This window comes from Dendrobates tinctorius, unplaced genomic scaffold (genome assembly GCF_039654945.1).
Source record: "Dendrobates tinctorius isolate UK_male_01 unplaced genomic scaffold, ASM3965494v1 ptg000062l, whole genome shotgun sequence".
NCBI classification, from domain to species: domain Eukaryota; kingdom Metazoa; phylum Chordata; class Amphibia; order Anura; family Dendrobatidae; genus Dendrobates; species Dendrobates tinctorius.
Genome location: NW_027361730.1, coordinates 41,199,520 through 41,213,951, shown reverse-complemented (window position 1 = coordinate 41,213,951; position 14,432 = coordinate 41,199,520). Strand labels below are relative to the sequence as shown.

At 47.1% G+C, this 14,432-nt stretch overlaps 23 non-coding genes across 23 annotated transcripts; all 23 read right to left on the bottom strand.

Annotated features, from left to right (window-relative positions):
- Positions 1-34: 34 nt before the first annotated feature.
- On the bottom strand, positions 35-106 carry TRNAD-GUC (transfer RNA aspartic acid (anticodon GUC)). Its single transcript has one exon. It is a non-coding gene; the product is annotated as a tRNA-Asp (tRNA).
- Positions 107-980: 874 nt separating this feature from the next.
- TRNAI-AAU (transfer RNA isoleucine (anticodon AAU)) lies at positions 981-1,054 on the bottom strand. Its single transcript has one exon. It is a non-coding gene; the product is annotated as a tRNA-Ile (tRNA).
- A 236-nt stretch (positions 1,055-1,290) lies between these two features.
- TRNAD-GUC (transfer RNA aspartic acid (anticodon GUC)) lies at positions 1,291-1,362 on the bottom strand. Its single transcript has one exon. It is a non-coding gene; the product is annotated as a tRNA-Asp (tRNA).
- An 874-nt stretch (positions 1,363-2,236) lies between these two features.
- Positions 2,237-2,310, bottom strand: TRNAI-AAU (transfer RNA isoleucine (anticodon AAU)). Its single transcript has one exon. It is a non-coding gene; the product is annotated as a tRNA-Ile (tRNA).
- A 235-nt stretch (positions 2,311-2,545) lies between these two features.
- Positions 2,546-2,617, bottom strand: TRNAD-GUC (transfer RNA aspartic acid (anticodon GUC)). Its single transcript has one exon. It is a non-coding gene; the product is annotated as a tRNA-Asp (tRNA).
- Positions 2,618-3,491: 874 nt separating this feature from the next.
- Positions 3,492-3,565, bottom strand: TRNAI-AAU (transfer RNA isoleucine (anticodon AAU)). Its single transcript has one exon. It is a non-coding gene; the product is annotated as a tRNA-Ile (tRNA).
- A 234-nt stretch (positions 3,566-3,799) lies between these two features.
- TRNAD-GUC (transfer RNA aspartic acid (anticodon GUC)) lies at positions 3,800-3,871 on the bottom strand. Its single transcript has one exon. It is a non-coding gene; the product is annotated as a tRNA-Asp (tRNA).
- An 874-nt stretch (positions 3,872-4,745) lies between these two features.
- Positions 4,746-4,819, bottom strand: TRNAI-AAU (transfer RNA isoleucine (anticodon AAU)). The gene has a single exon. It is a non-coding gene; the product is annotated as a tRNA-Ile (tRNA).
- Positions 4,820-5,054: 235 nt separating this feature from the next.
- Positions 5,055-5,126, bottom strand: TRNAD-GUC (transfer RNA aspartic acid (anticodon GUC)). The gene has a single exon. It is a non-coding gene; the product is annotated as a tRNA-Asp (tRNA).
- An 874-nt stretch (positions 5,127-6,000) lies between these two features.
- On the bottom strand, positions 6,001-6,074 carry TRNAI-AAU (transfer RNA isoleucine (anticodon AAU)). The gene has a single exon. It is a non-coding gene; the product is annotated as a tRNA-Ile (tRNA).
- Positions 6,075-6,308: 234 nt separating this feature from the next.
- Positions 6,309-6,380, bottom strand: TRNAD-GUC (transfer RNA aspartic acid (anticodon GUC)). Its single transcript has one exon. It is a non-coding gene; the product is annotated as a tRNA-Asp (tRNA).
- An 874-nt stretch (positions 6,381-7,254) lies between these two features.
- Positions 7,255-7,328, bottom strand: TRNAI-AAU (transfer RNA isoleucine (anticodon AAU)). The gene has a single exon. It is a non-coding gene; the product is annotated as a tRNA-Ile (tRNA).
- A 237-nt stretch (positions 7,329-7,565) lies between these two features.
- On the bottom strand, positions 7,566-7,637 carry TRNAD-GUC (transfer RNA aspartic acid (anticodon GUC)). Its single transcript has one exon. It is a non-coding gene; the product is annotated as a tRNA-Asp (tRNA).
- Positions 7,638-8,511: 874 nt separating this feature from the next.
- TRNAI-AAU (transfer RNA isoleucine (anticodon AAU)) lies at positions 8,512-8,585 on the bottom strand. The gene has a single exon. It is a non-coding gene; the product is annotated as a tRNA-Ile (tRNA).
- Positions 8,586-8,821: 236 nt separating this feature from the next.
- Positions 8,822-8,893, bottom strand: TRNAD-GUC (transfer RNA aspartic acid (anticodon GUC)). The gene has a single exon. It is a non-coding gene; the product is annotated as a tRNA-Asp (tRNA).
- Positions 8,894-9,767: 874 nt separating this feature from the next.
- Positions 9,768-9,841, bottom strand: TRNAI-AAU (transfer RNA isoleucine (anticodon AAU)). Its single transcript has one exon. It is a non-coding gene; the product is annotated as a tRNA-Ile (tRNA).
- A 235-nt stretch (positions 9,842-10,076) lies between these two features.
- TRNAD-GUC (transfer RNA aspartic acid (anticodon GUC)) lies at positions 10,077-10,148 on the bottom strand. Its single transcript has one exon. It is a non-coding gene; the product is annotated as a tRNA-Asp (tRNA).
- An 874-nt stretch (positions 10,149-11,022) lies between these two features.
- On the bottom strand, positions 11,023-11,096 carry TRNAI-AAU (transfer RNA isoleucine (anticodon AAU)). Its single transcript has one exon. It is a non-coding gene; the product is annotated as a tRNA-Ile (tRNA).
- A 235-nt stretch (positions 11,097-11,331) lies between these two features.
- Positions 11,332-11,403, bottom strand: TRNAD-GUC (transfer RNA aspartic acid (anticodon GUC)). The gene has a single exon. It is a non-coding gene; the product is annotated as a tRNA-Asp (tRNA).
- An 874-nt stretch (positions 11,404-12,277) lies between these two features.
- Positions 12,278-12,351, bottom strand: TRNAI-AAU (transfer RNA isoleucine (anticodon AAU)). The gene has a single exon. It is a non-coding gene; the product is annotated as a tRNA-Ile (tRNA).
- Positions 12,352-12,591: 240 nt separating this feature from the next.
- Positions 12,592-12,663, bottom strand: TRNAD-GUC (transfer RNA aspartic acid (anticodon GUC)). The gene has a single exon. It is a non-coding gene; the product is annotated as a tRNA-Asp (tRNA).
- Positions 12,664-13,537: 874 nt separating this feature from the next.
- Positions 13,538-13,611, bottom strand: TRNAI-AAU (transfer RNA isoleucine (anticodon AAU)). The gene has a single exon. It is a non-coding gene; the product is annotated as a tRNA-Ile (tRNA).
- A 236-nt stretch (positions 13,612-13,847) lies between these two features.
- TRNAD-GUC (transfer RNA aspartic acid (anticodon GUC)) lies at positions 13,848-13,919 on the bottom strand. The gene has a single exon. It is a non-coding gene; the product is annotated as a tRNA-Asp (tRNA).
- Positions 13,920-14,432: the final 513 nt, after the last annotated feature.

The following is a 14,432-nucleotide window of genomic DNA, read 5'->3' as shown; positions in this document are numbered from 1 at the left end:
AGGTTCACGTAGCAGTGGCAAGAACATAAGAAACCTCCCCGTCGGGGAATCGAACCCCGGTCTCCCGCGTGACAGGCGGGGATACTCACCACTATACTAACGAGGATTGGCTGCGTCGAAACCTCTGACATCACACTCCGAGAAAGTGCACACGAGGCATGTGAGTGCTCAGAGGATCCACTGTGGGCCCTGCTCATTTTTCCTTTTTTGCACTTTCAGATAAGAGAGGTGAGACTGTGAAGAAAACTGCCATTTTGCCCTCACTGGCCAGAGTCAGTGCTCCTTTGGATGAGAGAAATGGGCCAGCCAGCAGACATCCGAATGATGGCAAAGCTGTCTATAGTGTCTGGGAGATTTAGTCAAACTTTTGCTCGGCTGACAACTATGGCCTCATTCACACAGCGGTTTTTTCTAGGCAGCACACTGACCCTAGAAGGATCTAGTGTCCTTAACAAGGGCGAAGAGATAGTAGAAGTGGTTATTAGCCATTTTTACCCTACATACAGGAGCCTCAATACTGAATAGAAGCAGGAAGTAGCGCAAATAAACTTTGACATCCAGGTACCTTTATAGATGATGTTTGCTCTTATTGGAGTCTTTCTCATCCTTTTTGTTTCCATCTGTTCTAGATGCCATGATAACTTTGGACATGCTCTGCTCATCTCTGCAGACAATTCCCTCTTCTCCGCTCTTCTGCAGGACATGTCGATGGGGTGTCCTTGAATAGCAAGGACACCGTGTAGTTTATCAACAATGACACAAATGTCAACAGCAAAATCCACACCAACTATAGTTAGTAAATGCCTGCTACAGGCTTCAATTAACACCACAACATAGAGACAACTACTTCTGCAAATCAGTTAGGCACACGATTCGAGACGGTAAACACTGTGAGCAAAATGCGGAATCGGAAGAAACCAGCTTCAGCATCGATCTACCTGGGATGAAACTAGTGAACATGACCTCTAAAAAGCTGCTCCTGGCCCGTACGGGGATCGAACCCGCGACCTTGGCGTTATTAGCACCACGCTCTAACCAACTGAGCTAACCGGCCATGGGTGTGGCATTACGTCCCTGCCGGGAAAAAAATGGAAAGCTGTACGAGCGCGATCCTTTTTTTTTTTTTTTAGGGGGGGGGGGGGGATGGATTTAGCACACATGTAGGGACTTTTGGTGGTAGACGCATATGTAACGCGTGACAGTCGAACAATAAAAGATCAAAAGCTCCTGCTTATGAAGATATTGCCGGATCAATCAGGTTCACGTAGCAGTGGCAAGAACATAAGAAACCTCCCCGTCGGGGAATCGAACCCCGGTCTCCCGCGTGACAGGCGGGGATACTCACCACTATACTAACGAGGATTGGCTGCGTCGAAACCTCTGACATCACACTCCGAGAAAGTGCACACGAGGCATGTGAGTGCTCAGAGGATCCACTGTGGGCCCTGCTCATTTTTCCTTTTTTGCACTTTCAGATAAGAGAGGTGAGACTGTGAAGAAAACTGCCATTTTGCCCTCACTGGCCAGAGTCAGTGCTCCTTTGGATGAGAGAAATGGGCCAGCCAGCAGACATCCGAATGATGGCAAAGCTGTCTATAGTGTCTGGGAGATTTAGTCAAACTTTTGCTCGGCTGACAACTATGGCCTCATTCACACAGCGGTTTTTTCTAGGCAGCACACTGACCCTAGAAGGATCTAGTGTCCTTAACAAGGGCGAAGAGATAGTAGAAGTGGTTATTAGCCATTTTTACCCTACATACAGGAGCCTCAATACTGAATAGAAGCAGGAAGTAGCGCAAATAAACTTTGACATCCAGGTACCTTTATAGATGATGTTTGCTCTTATTGGAGTCTTTCTCATCCTTTTTGTTTCCATCTGTTCTAGATGCCATGATAACTTTGGACATGCTCTGCTCATCTCTGCAGACAATTCCCTCTTCTCCGCTCTTCTGCAGGACATGTCGATGGGGTGTCCTTGAATAGCAAGGACACCGTGTAGTTTATCAACAATGACACAAATGTCAACAGCAAAATCCACACCAACTATAGTTAGTAAATGCCTGCTACAGGCTTCAATTAACACCACAACATAGAGACAACTACTTCTGCAAATCAGTTAGGCACACGATTCGAGACGGTAAACACTGTGAGCAAAATGCGGAATCGGAAGAAACCAGCTTCAGCATCGATCTACCTGGGATGAAACTAGTGAACATGACCTCTAAAAAGCTGCTCCTGGCCCGTACGGGGATCGAACCCGCGACCTTGGCGTTATTAGCACCACGCTCTAACCAACTGAGCTAACCGGCCATGGGTGTGGCATTACGTCCCTGCCGGGAAAAAAATGGAAAGCTGTACGAGCGCGATCCTTTTTTTTTTTTTTTAGGGGGGGGGGGGGATGGATTTAGCACACATGTAGGGACTTTTGGTGGTAGACGCATATGTAACGCGTGACAGTCGAACAATAAAAGATCAAAAGCTCCTGCTTATGAAGATATTGCCGGATCAATCAGGTTCACGTAGCAGTGGCAAGAACATAAGAAACCTCCCCGTCGGGGAATCGAACCCCGGTCTCCCGCGTGACAGGCGGGGATACTCACCACTATACTAACGAGGATTGGCTGCGTCGAAACCTCTGACATCACACTCCGAGAAAGTGCACACGAGGCATGTGAGTGCTCAGAGGATCCACTGTGGGCCCTGCTCATTTTTCCTTTTTTGCACTTTCAGATAAGAGAGGTGAGACTGTGAAGAAAACTGCCATTTTGCCCTCACTGGCCAGAGTCAGTGCTCCTTTGGATGAGAGAAATGGGCCAGCCAGCAGACATCCGAATGATGGCAAAGCTGTCTATAGTGTCTGGGAGATTTAGTCAAACTTTTGCTCGGCTGACAACTATGGCCTCATTCACACAGCGGTTTTTTCTAGGCAGCACACTGACCCTAGAAGGATCTAGTGTCCTTAACAAGGGCGAAGAGATAGTAGAAGTGGTTATTAGCCATTTTTACCCTACATACAGGAGCCTCAATACTGAATAGAAGCAGGAAGTAGCGCAAATAAACTTTGACATCCAGGTACCTTTATAGATGATGTTTGCTCTTATTGGAGTCTTTCTCATCCTTTTTGTTTCCATCTGTTCTAGATGCCATGATAACTTTGGACATGCTCTGCTCATCTCTGCAGACAATTCCCTCTTCTCCGCTCTTCTGCAGGACATGTCGATGGGGTGTCCTTGAATAGCAAGGACACCGTGTAGTTTATCAACAATGACACAAATGTCAACAGCAAAATCCACACCAACTATAGTTAGTAAATGCCTGCTACAGGCTTCAATTAACACCACAACATAGAGACAACTACTTCTGCAAATCAGTTAGGCACACGATTCGAGACGGTAAACACTGTGAGCAAAATGCGGAATCGGAAGAAACCAGCTTCAGCATCGATCTACCTGGGATGAAACTAGTGAACATGACCTCTAAAAAGCTGCTCCTGGCCCGTACGGGGATCGAACCCGCAACCTTGGCGTTATTAGCACCACGCTCTAACCAACTGAGCTAACCGGCCATGGGTGTGGCATTACGTCCCTGCCGGGAAAAAAATGGAAAGCTGTACGAGCGCGATCCTTTTTTTTTTTTTTTAGGGGGGGGGGGGATGGATTTAGCACACATGTAGGGACTTTTGGTGGTAGACGCATATGTAACGCGTGACAGTCGAACAATAAAAGATCAAAAGCTCCTGCTTATGAAGATATTGCCGGATCAATCAGGTTCACGTAGCAGTGGCAAGAACATAAGAAACCTCCCCGTCGGGGAATCGAACCCCGGTCTCCCGCGTGACAGGCGGGGATACTCACCACTATACTAACGAGGATTGGCTGCGTCGAAACCTCTGACATCACACTCCGAGAAAGTGCACACGAGGCATGTGAGTGCTCAGAGGATCCACTGTGGGCCCTGCTCATTTTTCCTTTTTTGCACTTTCAGATAAGAGAGGTGAGACTGTGAAGAAAACTGCCATTTTGCCCTCACTGGCCAGAGTCAGTGCTCCTTTGGATGAGAGAAATGGGCCAGCCAGCAGACATCCGAATGATGGCAAAGCTGTCTATAGTGTCTGGGAGATTTAGTCAAACTTTTGCTCGGCTGACAACTATGGCCTCATTCACACAGCGGTTTTTTCTAGGCAGCACACTGACCCTAGAAGGATCTAGTGTCCTTAACAAGGGCGAAGAGATAGTAGAAGTGGTTATTAGCCATTTTTACCCTACATACAGGAGCCTCAATACTGAATAGAAGCAGGAAGTAGCGCAAATAAACTTTGACATCCAGGTACCTTTATAGATGATGTTTGCTCTTATTGGAGTCTTTCTCATCCTTTTTGTTTCCATCTGTTCTAGATGCCATGATAACTTTGGACATGCTCTGCTCATCTCTGCAGACAATTCCCTCTTCTCCGCTCTTCTGCAGGACATGTCGATGGGGTGTCCTTGAATAGCAAGGACACCGTGTAGTTTATCAACAATGACACAAATGTCAACAGCAAAATCCACACCAACTATAGTTAGTAAATGCCTGCTACAGGCTTCAATTAACACCACAACATAGAGACAACTACTTCTGCAAATCAGTTAGGCACACGATTCGAGACGGTAAACACTGTGAGCAAAATGCGGAATCGGAAGAAACCAGCTTCAGCATCGATCTACCTGGGATGAAACTAGTGAACATGACCTCTAAAAAGCTGCTCCTGGCCCGTACGGGGATCGAACCCGCGACCTTGGCGTTATTAGCACCACGCTCTAACCAACTGAGCTAACCGGCCATGGGTGTGGCATTACGTCCCTGCCGGGAAAAAAATGGAAAGCTGTACGAGCGCGATCCTTTTTTTTTTTTTTTAGGGGGGGGGGGGGATGGATTTAGCACACATGTAGGGACTTTTGGTGGTAGACGCATATGTAACGCGTGACAGTCGAACAATAAAAGATCAAAAGCTCCTGCTTATGAAGATATTGCCGGATCAATCAGGTTCACGTAGCAGTGGCAAGAACATAAGAAACCTCCCCGTCGGGGAATCGAACCCCGGTCTCCCGCGTGACAGGCGGGGATACTCACCACTATACTAACGAGGATTGGCTGCGTCGAAACTTCTGACATCACACTCCGAGAAAGTGCACACGAGGCATGTGAGTGCTCAGAGGATCCACTGTGGGCCCTGCTCATTTTTCCTTTTTTGCACTTTCAGATAAGAGAGGTGAGACTGTGAAGAAAACTGCCATTTTGCCCTCACTGGCCAGAGTCAGTGCTCCTTTGGATGAGAGAAATGGGCCAGCCAGCAGACATCCGAATGATGGCAAAGCTGTCTATAGTGTCTGGGAGATTTAGTCAAACTTTTGCTCGGCTGACAACTATGGCCTCATTCACACAGCGGTTTTTTCTAGGCAGCACACTGACCCTAGAAGGATCTAGTGTCCTTAACAAGGGCGAAGAGATAGTAGAAGTGGTTATTAGCCATTTTTACCCTACATACAGGAGCCTCAATACTGAATAGAAGCAGGAAGTAGCGCAAATAAACTTTGACATCCAGGTACCTTTATAGATGATGTTTGCTCTTATTGTAGTCTTTCTCATCCTTTTGGTTTCCATCTGTTCTAGATGCCATGATAACTTTGGACATGCTCTGCTCATCTCTGCAGACAATTCCCTCTTCTCCGCTCTTCTGCAGGACATGTCGATGGGGTGTCCTTGAATAGCAAGGACACCGTGTAGTTTATCAACAATGACACAAATGTCAACAGCAAAATCCACACCAACTATAGTTAGTAAATGCCTGCTACAGGCTTCAATTAACACCACAACATAGAGACAACTACTTCTGCAAATCAGTTAGGCACACGATTCGAGACGGTAAACACTGTGAGCAAAATGCGGAATCGGAAGAAACCAGCTTCAGCATCGATCTACCTGGGATGAAACTAGTGAACATGATCTCTAAAAAGCTGCTCCTGGCCCGTACGGGGATCGAACCCACGACCTTGGCGTTATTAGCACCACGCTCTAACCAACTGAGCTAACCGGCCATGGGTGTGGCATTACGTCCCTGCCGGGAAAAAAATGGAAAGCTGTACGAGCGCGATCCTTTTTTTTTTTTTTTAGGGGGGGGGGGGATGGATTTAGCACACATGTAGGGACTTTTGGTGGTAGACGCATATGTAACGCGTGACAGTCGAACAATAAAAGATCAAAAGCTCCTGCTTATGAAGATATTGCCGGATCAATCAGGTTCACGTAGCAGTGGCAAGAACATAAGAAACCTCCCCGTCGGGGAATCGAACCCCGGTCTCCCGCGTGACAGGCGGGGATACTCACCACTATACTAACGAGGATTGGCTGCGTCGAAACCTCTGACATCACACTCCGAGAAAGTGCACACGAGGCATGTGAGTGCTCAGAGGATCCACTGTGGGCCCTGCTCATTTTTCCTTTTTTGCACTTTCAGATAAGAGAGGTGAGACTGTGAAGAAAACTGCCATTTTGCCCTCACTGGCCAGAGTCAGTGCTCCTTTGGATGAGAGAAATGGGCCAGCCAGCAGACATCCGAATGATGGCAAAGCTGTCTATAGTGTCTGGGAGATTTAGTCAAACTTTTGCTCGGCTGACAACTATGGCCTCATTCACACAGCGGTTTTTTCTAGGCAGCACACTGACCCTAGAAGGATCTAGTGTCCTTAACAAGGGCGAAGAGATAGTAGAAGTGGTTATTAGCCATTTTTACCCTACATACAGGAGCCTCAATACTGAATAGAAGCAGGAAGTAGCGCAAATAAACTTTGACATGCAGGTACCTTTATAGATGATGTTTGCTCTTATTGGAGTCTTTCTCATCCTTTTGGTTTCCATCTGTTCTAGATGCCATGATAACTTTGGACATGCTCTGCTCATCTCTGCAGACAATTCCCTCTTCTCCGCTCTTCTGCAGGACATGTCGATGGGGTGTCCTTGAATAGCAAGGACACCGTGTAGTTTATCAACAATGACACAAATGTCAACAGCAAAATCCACACCAACTATAGTTAGTAAATGCCTGCTACAGGCTTCAATTAACACCACAACATAGAGACAACTACTTCTGCAAATCAGTTAGGCACACGATTCGAGACGGTAAACACTGTGAGCAAAATGCGGAATCGGAAGAAACCAGCTTCAGCATCGATCTACCTGGGATGAAACTAGTGAACATGACCTCTAAAAAGCTGCTCCTGGCCCGTACGGGGATCGAACCCGCGACCTTGGCGTTATTAGCACCACGCTCTAACCAACTGAGCTAACCGGCCATGGGTGTGGCATTACGTCCCTGCCGGGAAAAAAATGGAAAGCTGTACGAGCGCGATCCTTTTTTTTTTTTTTTTAGGGGGGGGGGGGGGATGGATTTAGCACACATGTAGGGACTTTTGGTGGTAGACGCATATGTAACGCGTGACAGTCGAACAATAAAAGATCAAAAGCTCCTGCTTATGAAGATATTGCCGGATCAATCAGGTTCACGTAGCAGTGGCAAGAACATAAGAAACCTCCCCGTCGGGGAATCGAACCCCGGTCTCCCGCGTGACAGGCGGGGATACTCACCACTATACTAACGAGGATTGGCTGCGTCGAAACCTCTGACATCACACTCCGAGAAAGTGCACACGAGGCATGTGAGTGCTCAGAGGATCCACTGTGGGCCCTGCTCATTTTTCCTTTTTTGCACTTTCAGATAAGAGAGGTGAGACTGTGAAGAAAACTGCCATTTTGCCCTCACTGGCCAGAGTCAGTGCTCCTTTGGATGAGAGAAATGGGCCAGCCAGCAGACATCCGAATGATGGCAAAGCTGTCTATAGTGTCTGGGAGATTTAGTCAAACTTTTGCTCGGCTGACAACTATGGCCTCATTCACACAGCGGTTTTTTCTAGGCAGCACACTGACCCTAGAAGGATCTAGTGTCCTTAACAAGGGCGAAGAGATAGTAGAAGTGGTTATTAGCCATTTTTACCCTACATACAGGAGCCTCAATACTGAATAGAAGCAGGAAGTAGCGCAAATAAACTTTGACATCCAGGTACCTTTATAGATGATGTTTGCTCTTATTGGAGTCTTTCTCATCCTTTTTGTTTCCATCTGTTCTAGATGCCATGATAACTTTGGACATGCTCTGCTCATCTCTGCAGACAATTCCCTCTTCTCCGCTCTTCTGCAGGACATGTCGATGGGGTGTCCTTGAATAGCAAGGACACCGTGTAGTTTATCAACAATGACACAAATGTCAACAGCAAAATCCACACCAACTATAGTTAGTAAATGCCTGCTACAGGCTTCAATTAACACCACAACATAGAGACAACTACTTCTGCAAATCAGTTAGGCACACGATTCGAGACGGTAAACACTGTGAGCAAAATGCGGAATCGGAAGAAACCAGCTTCAGCATCGATCTACCTGGGATGAAACTAGTGAACATGACCTCTAAAAAGCTGCTCCTGGCCCGTACGGGGATCGAACCCGCGACCTTGGCGTTATTAGCACCACGCTCTAACCAACTGAGCTAACCGGCCATGGGTGTGGCACTACGTCCCTGCCGGGAAAAAAATGGAAAGCTGTACGAGCGCGATCCTTTTTTTTTTTTTTTAGGGGGGGGGGGGGGATGGATTTAGCACACATGTAGGGACTTTTGGTGGTAGACGCATATGTAACGCGTGAAAGTCGAACAATAAAAGATCAAAAGCTCCTGCTTATGAAGATATTGCCGGATCAATCAGGTTCACGTAGCAGTGGCAAGAACATAAGAAACCTCCCCGTCGGGGAATCGAACCCCGGTCTCCCGCGTGACAGGCGGGGATACTCACCACTATACTAACGAGGATTGGCTGCGTCGAAACCTCTGACATCACACTCCGAGAAAGTGCACACGAGGCATGTGAGTGCTCAGAGGATCCACTGTGGGCCCTGCTCATTTTTCCTTTTTTGCACTTTCAGATAAGAGAGGTGAGACTGTGAAGAAAACTGCCATTTTGCCCTCACTGGCCAGAGTCAGTGCTCCTTTGGATGAGAGAAATGGGCCAGCCAGCAGACATCCGAATGATGGCAAAGCTGTCTATAGTGTCTGGGAGATTTAGTCAAACTTTTGCTCGGCTGACAACTATGGCCTCATTCACACAGCGGTTTTTTCTAGGCAGCACACTGACCCTAGAAGGATCTAGTGTCCTTAACAAGGGCGAAGAGATAGTAGAAGTGGTTATTAGCCATTTTTACCCTACATACAGGAGCCTCAATACTGAATAGAAGCAGGAAGTAGCGCAAATAAACTTTGACATCCAGGTACCTTTATAGATGATGTTTGCTCTTATTGGAGTCTTTCTCATCCTTTTTGTTTCCATCTGTTCTAGATGCCATGATAACTTTGGACATGCTCTGCTCATCTCTGCAGACAATTCCCTCTTCTCCGCTCTTCTGCAGGACATGTCGATGGGGTGTCCTTGAATAGCAAGGACACCGTGTAGTTTATCAACAATGACACAAATGTCAACAGCAAAATCCACACCAACTATAGTTAGTAAATGCCTGCTACAGGCTTCAATTAACACCACAACATAGAGACAACTACTTCTGCAAATCAGTTAGGCACACGATTCGAGACGGTAAACACTGTGAGCAAAATGCGGAATCGGAAGAAACCAGCTTCAGCATCGATCTACCTGGGATGAAACTAGTGAACATGACCTCTAAAAAGCTGCTCCTGGCCCGTACGGGGATCGAACCCGCGACCTTGGCGTTATTAGCACCACGCTCTAACCAACTGAGCTAACCGGCCATGGGTGTGGCATTACGTCCCTGCCGGGAAAAAAATGGAAAGCTGTACGAGCGCGATCCTTTTTTTTTTTTTTAGGGGGGGGGGGGGGATGGATTTAGCACACATGTAGGGACTTTTGGTGGTAGACGCATATGTAACGCGTGACAGTCGAACAATAAAAGATCAAAAGCTCCTGCTTATGAAGATATTGCCGGATCAATCAGGTTCACGTAGCAGTGGCAAGAACATAAGAAACCTCCCCGTCGGGGAATCGAACCCCGGTCTCCCGCGTGACAGGCGGGGATACTCACCACTATACTAACGAGGATTGGCTGCGTCGAAACCTCTGACATCACACTCCGAGAAAGTGCACACGAGGCATGTGAGTGCTCAGAGGATCCACTGTGGGCCCTGCTCATTTTTCCTTTTTTGCACTTTCAGATAAGAGAGGTGAGACTGTGAAGAAAACTGCCATTTTGCCCTCACTGGCCAGAGTCAGTGCTCCTTTGGATGAGAGAAATGGGCCAGCCAGCAGACATCCGAATGATGGCAAAGCTGTCTATAGTGTCTGGGAGATTTAGTCAAACTTTTGCTCGGCTGACAACTATGGCCTCATTCACACAGCGGTTTTTTCTAGGCAGCACACTGACCCTAGAAGGATCTAGTGTCCTTAACAAGGGCGAAGAGATAGTAGAAGTGGTTATTAGCCATTTTTACCCTACATACAGGAGCCTCAATACTGAATAGAAGCAGGAAGTAGCGCAAATAAACTTTGACATCCAGGTACCTTTATAGATGATGTTTGCTCTTATTGGAGTCTTTCTCATCCTTTTTGTTTCCATCTGTTCTAGATGCCATGATAACTTTGGACATGCTCTGCTCATCTCTGCAGACAATTCCCTCTTCTCCGCTCTTCTGCAGGACATGTCGATGGGGTGTCCTTGAATAGCAAGGACACCGTGTAGTTTATCAACAATGACACAAATGTCAACAGCAAAATCCACACCAACTATAGTTAGTAAATGCCTGCTACAGGCTTCAATTAACACCACAACATAGAGACAACTACTTCTGCAAATCAGTTAGGCACACGATTCGAGACGGTAAACACTGTGAGCAAAATGCGGAATCGGAAGAAACCAGCTTCAGCATCGATCTACCTGGGATGAAACTAGTGAACATGACCTCTAAAAAGCTGCTCCTGGCCCGTACGGGGATCGAACCCGCGACCTTGGCGTTATTAGCACCACGCTCTAACCAACTGAGCTAACCGGCCATGGGTGTGGCATTACGTCCCTGCCGGGAAAAAAATGGAAAGCTGTACGAGCGCGATCCTTTTTTTTTTTTTTAGGGGGGGGGGGGGGATGGATTTAGCACACATGTAGGGACTTTTGGTGGTAGACGCATATGTAACGCGTGACAGTCGAACAATAAAAGATCAAAAGCTCCTGCTTATGAAGATATTGCCGGATCAATCAGGTTCACGTAGCAGTGGCAAGAACATAAGAAACCTCCCCGTCGGGGAATTGAACCCCGGCCTCCCGCGTGACAGGCGGGGATACTCACCACTATACTAACGAGGATTGGCTGCGTCGAAACCTCTGACATCACACTCCGAGAAAGTGCACATGAGGCATGTGAGTGCTCAGAGGATCCACTGTGGGCCCTGCTCATTTTTCCTTTTTTGCACTTTCAGATAAGAGAGGTGAGACTGTGAAGAAAACTGCCATTTTGCCCTCACTGGCCAGAGTCAGTGCTCCTTTGGATGAGAGAAATGGGCCAGCCAGCAGACATCCGAATGATGGCAAAGCTGTCTATAGTGTCTGGGAGATTTAGTCAAACTTTTGCTCGGCTGACAACTATGGCCTCATTCACACAGCGGTTTTTTCTAGGCAGCACACTGACCCTAGAAGGATCTAGTGTCCTTAACAAGGGCGAAGAGATAGTAGAAGTGGTTATTAGCCATTTTTACCCTACATACAGGAGCCTCAATACTGAATAGAAGCAGGAAGTAGCGCAAATAAACTTTGACATCCAGGTACCTTTATAGATGATGTTTGCTCTTATTGGAGTCTTTCTCATCCTTTTTGTTTCCATCTGTTCTAGATGCCATGATAACTTTGGACATGCTCTGCTCATCTCTGCAGACAATTCCCTCTTCTCCGCTCTTCTGCAGGACATGTCGATGGGGTGTCCTTGAATAGCAAGGACACCGTGTAGTTTATCAACAATGACACAAATGTCAACAGCAAAATCCACACCAACTATAGTTAGTAAATGCCTGCTACAGGCTTCAATTAACACCACAACATAGAGACAACTACTTCTGCAAATCAGTTAGGCACACGATTCGAGACGGTAAACACTGTGAGCAAAATGCGGAATCGGAAGAAACCAGCTTCAGCATCGATCTACCTGGGATGAAACTAGTGAACATGACCTCTAAAAAGCTGCTCCTGGCCCGTACGGGGATCGAACCCGCGACCTTGGCGTTATTAGCACCACGCTCTAACCAACTGAGCTAACCGGCCATGGGTGTGGCACTACGTCCCTGCCGGGAAAAAAATGGAAAGCTGTACGAGCGCGATCCTTTTTTTTTTTTTTTAGGGGGGGGGGGGGGGGGGATGGATTTAGCACACATGTAGGGACTTTTGGTGGTAGACGCATATGTAACGCGTGACAGTCGAACAATAAAAGATCAAAAGCTCCTGCTTATGAAGATATTGCCGGATCAATCAGGTTCACGTAGCAGTGGCAAGAACATAAGAAACCTCCCCGTCGGGGAATCGAACCCCGGTCTCCCGCGTGACAGGCGGGGATACTCACCACTATACTAACGAGGATTGGCTGCGTCGAAACCTCTGACATCACACTCCGAGAAAGTGCACACGAGGCATGTGAGTGCTCAGAGGATCCACTGTGGGCCCTGCTCATTTTTCCTTTTTTGCACTTTCAGATAAGAGAGGTGAGACTGTGAAGAAAACTGCCATTTTGCCCTCACTGGCCAGAGTCAGTGCTCCTTTGGATGAGAGAAATGGGCCAGCCAGCAGACATCCGAATGATGGCAAAGCTGTCTATAGTGTCTGGGAGATTTAGTCAAACTTTTGCTCGGCTGACAACTATGGCCTCATTCACACAGCGGTTTTTTCTAGGCAGCACACTGACCCTAGAAGGATCTAGTGTCCTTAACAAGGGCGAAGAGATAGTAGAAGTGGTTATTAGCCATTTTTACCCTACATACAGGAGCCTCAATACTGAATAGAAGCAGGAAGTAGCGCAAATAAACTTTGACATCCAGGTACCTTTATAGATGATGTTTGCTCTTATTGGAGTCTTTCTCATCCTTTTTGTTTCCATCTGTTCTAGATGCCATGATAACTTTGGACATGCTCTGCTCATCTCTGCAGACAATTCCCTCTTCTCCGCTCTTCTGCAGGACATGTCGATGGGGTGTCCTTGAATAGCAAGGACACCGTGTAGTTTATCAACAATGACACAAATGTCAACAGCAAAATCCACACCAACTATAGTTAGTAAATGCCTGCTACAGGCTTCAATTAACACCACAACATAGAGACAACTACTTCTGCAAATCAGTTAGGCACACGATTCGAGACGGTAAACACTGTGAGCAAAATGCGGAATCGGAAGAAACCAGCTTCAGCATCGATCTACCTGGGATGAAACTAGTGAACATGACCTCTAAAAAGCTGCTCCTGGCCCGTACGGGGATCGAACCCGCGACCTTGGCGTTATTAGCACCACGCTCTAACCAACTGAGCTAACCGGCCATGGGTGTGGCATTACGTCCCTGCCGGGAAAAAAATGGAAAGCTGTACGAGCGCGATCCTTTTTTTTTTTTTTTTAGGGGGGGGGGGGGATGGATTTAGCACACATGTAGGGACATTTGGTGGTAGACGCATATGTAACGCGTGACAGTCGAACAATAAAAGATCAAAAGCTCCTGCTTATGAAGATATTGCCGGATCAATCAGGTTCACGTAGCAGTGGCAAGAACATAAGAAACCTCCCCGTCGGGGAATCGAACCCCGGTCTCCCGCGTGACAGGCGGGGATACTCACCACTATACTAACGAGGATTGGCTGCGTCGAAACCTCTGACATCACACTCCGAGAAAGTGCACACGAGGCATGTGAGTGCTCAGAGGATCCACTGTGGGCCCTGCTCATTTTTCCTTTTTTGCACTTTCAGATAAGAGAGGTGAGACTGTGAAGAAAACTGCCATTTTGCCCTCACTGGCCAGAGTCAGTGCTCCTTTGGATGAGAGAAATGGGCCAGCCAGCAGACATCCGAATGATGGCAAAGCTGTCTATAGTGTCTGGGAGATTTAGTCAAACTTTTGCTCGGCTGACAACTATGGCCTCATTCACACAGCGGTTTTTTCTAGGCAGCACACTGACCCTAGAAGGATCTAGTGTCCTTAACAAGGGCGAAGAGATAGTAGAAGTGGTTATTAGCCATTTTTACCCTACATACAGGAGCCTCAATACTGAATAGAAGCAGGAAGTAGCGCAAATAAACTTTGACATCCAGGTACCTTTATAGATGATGTTTGCTCTTATTGGAGTCTTTCTCATCCTTTTTGTTTCCA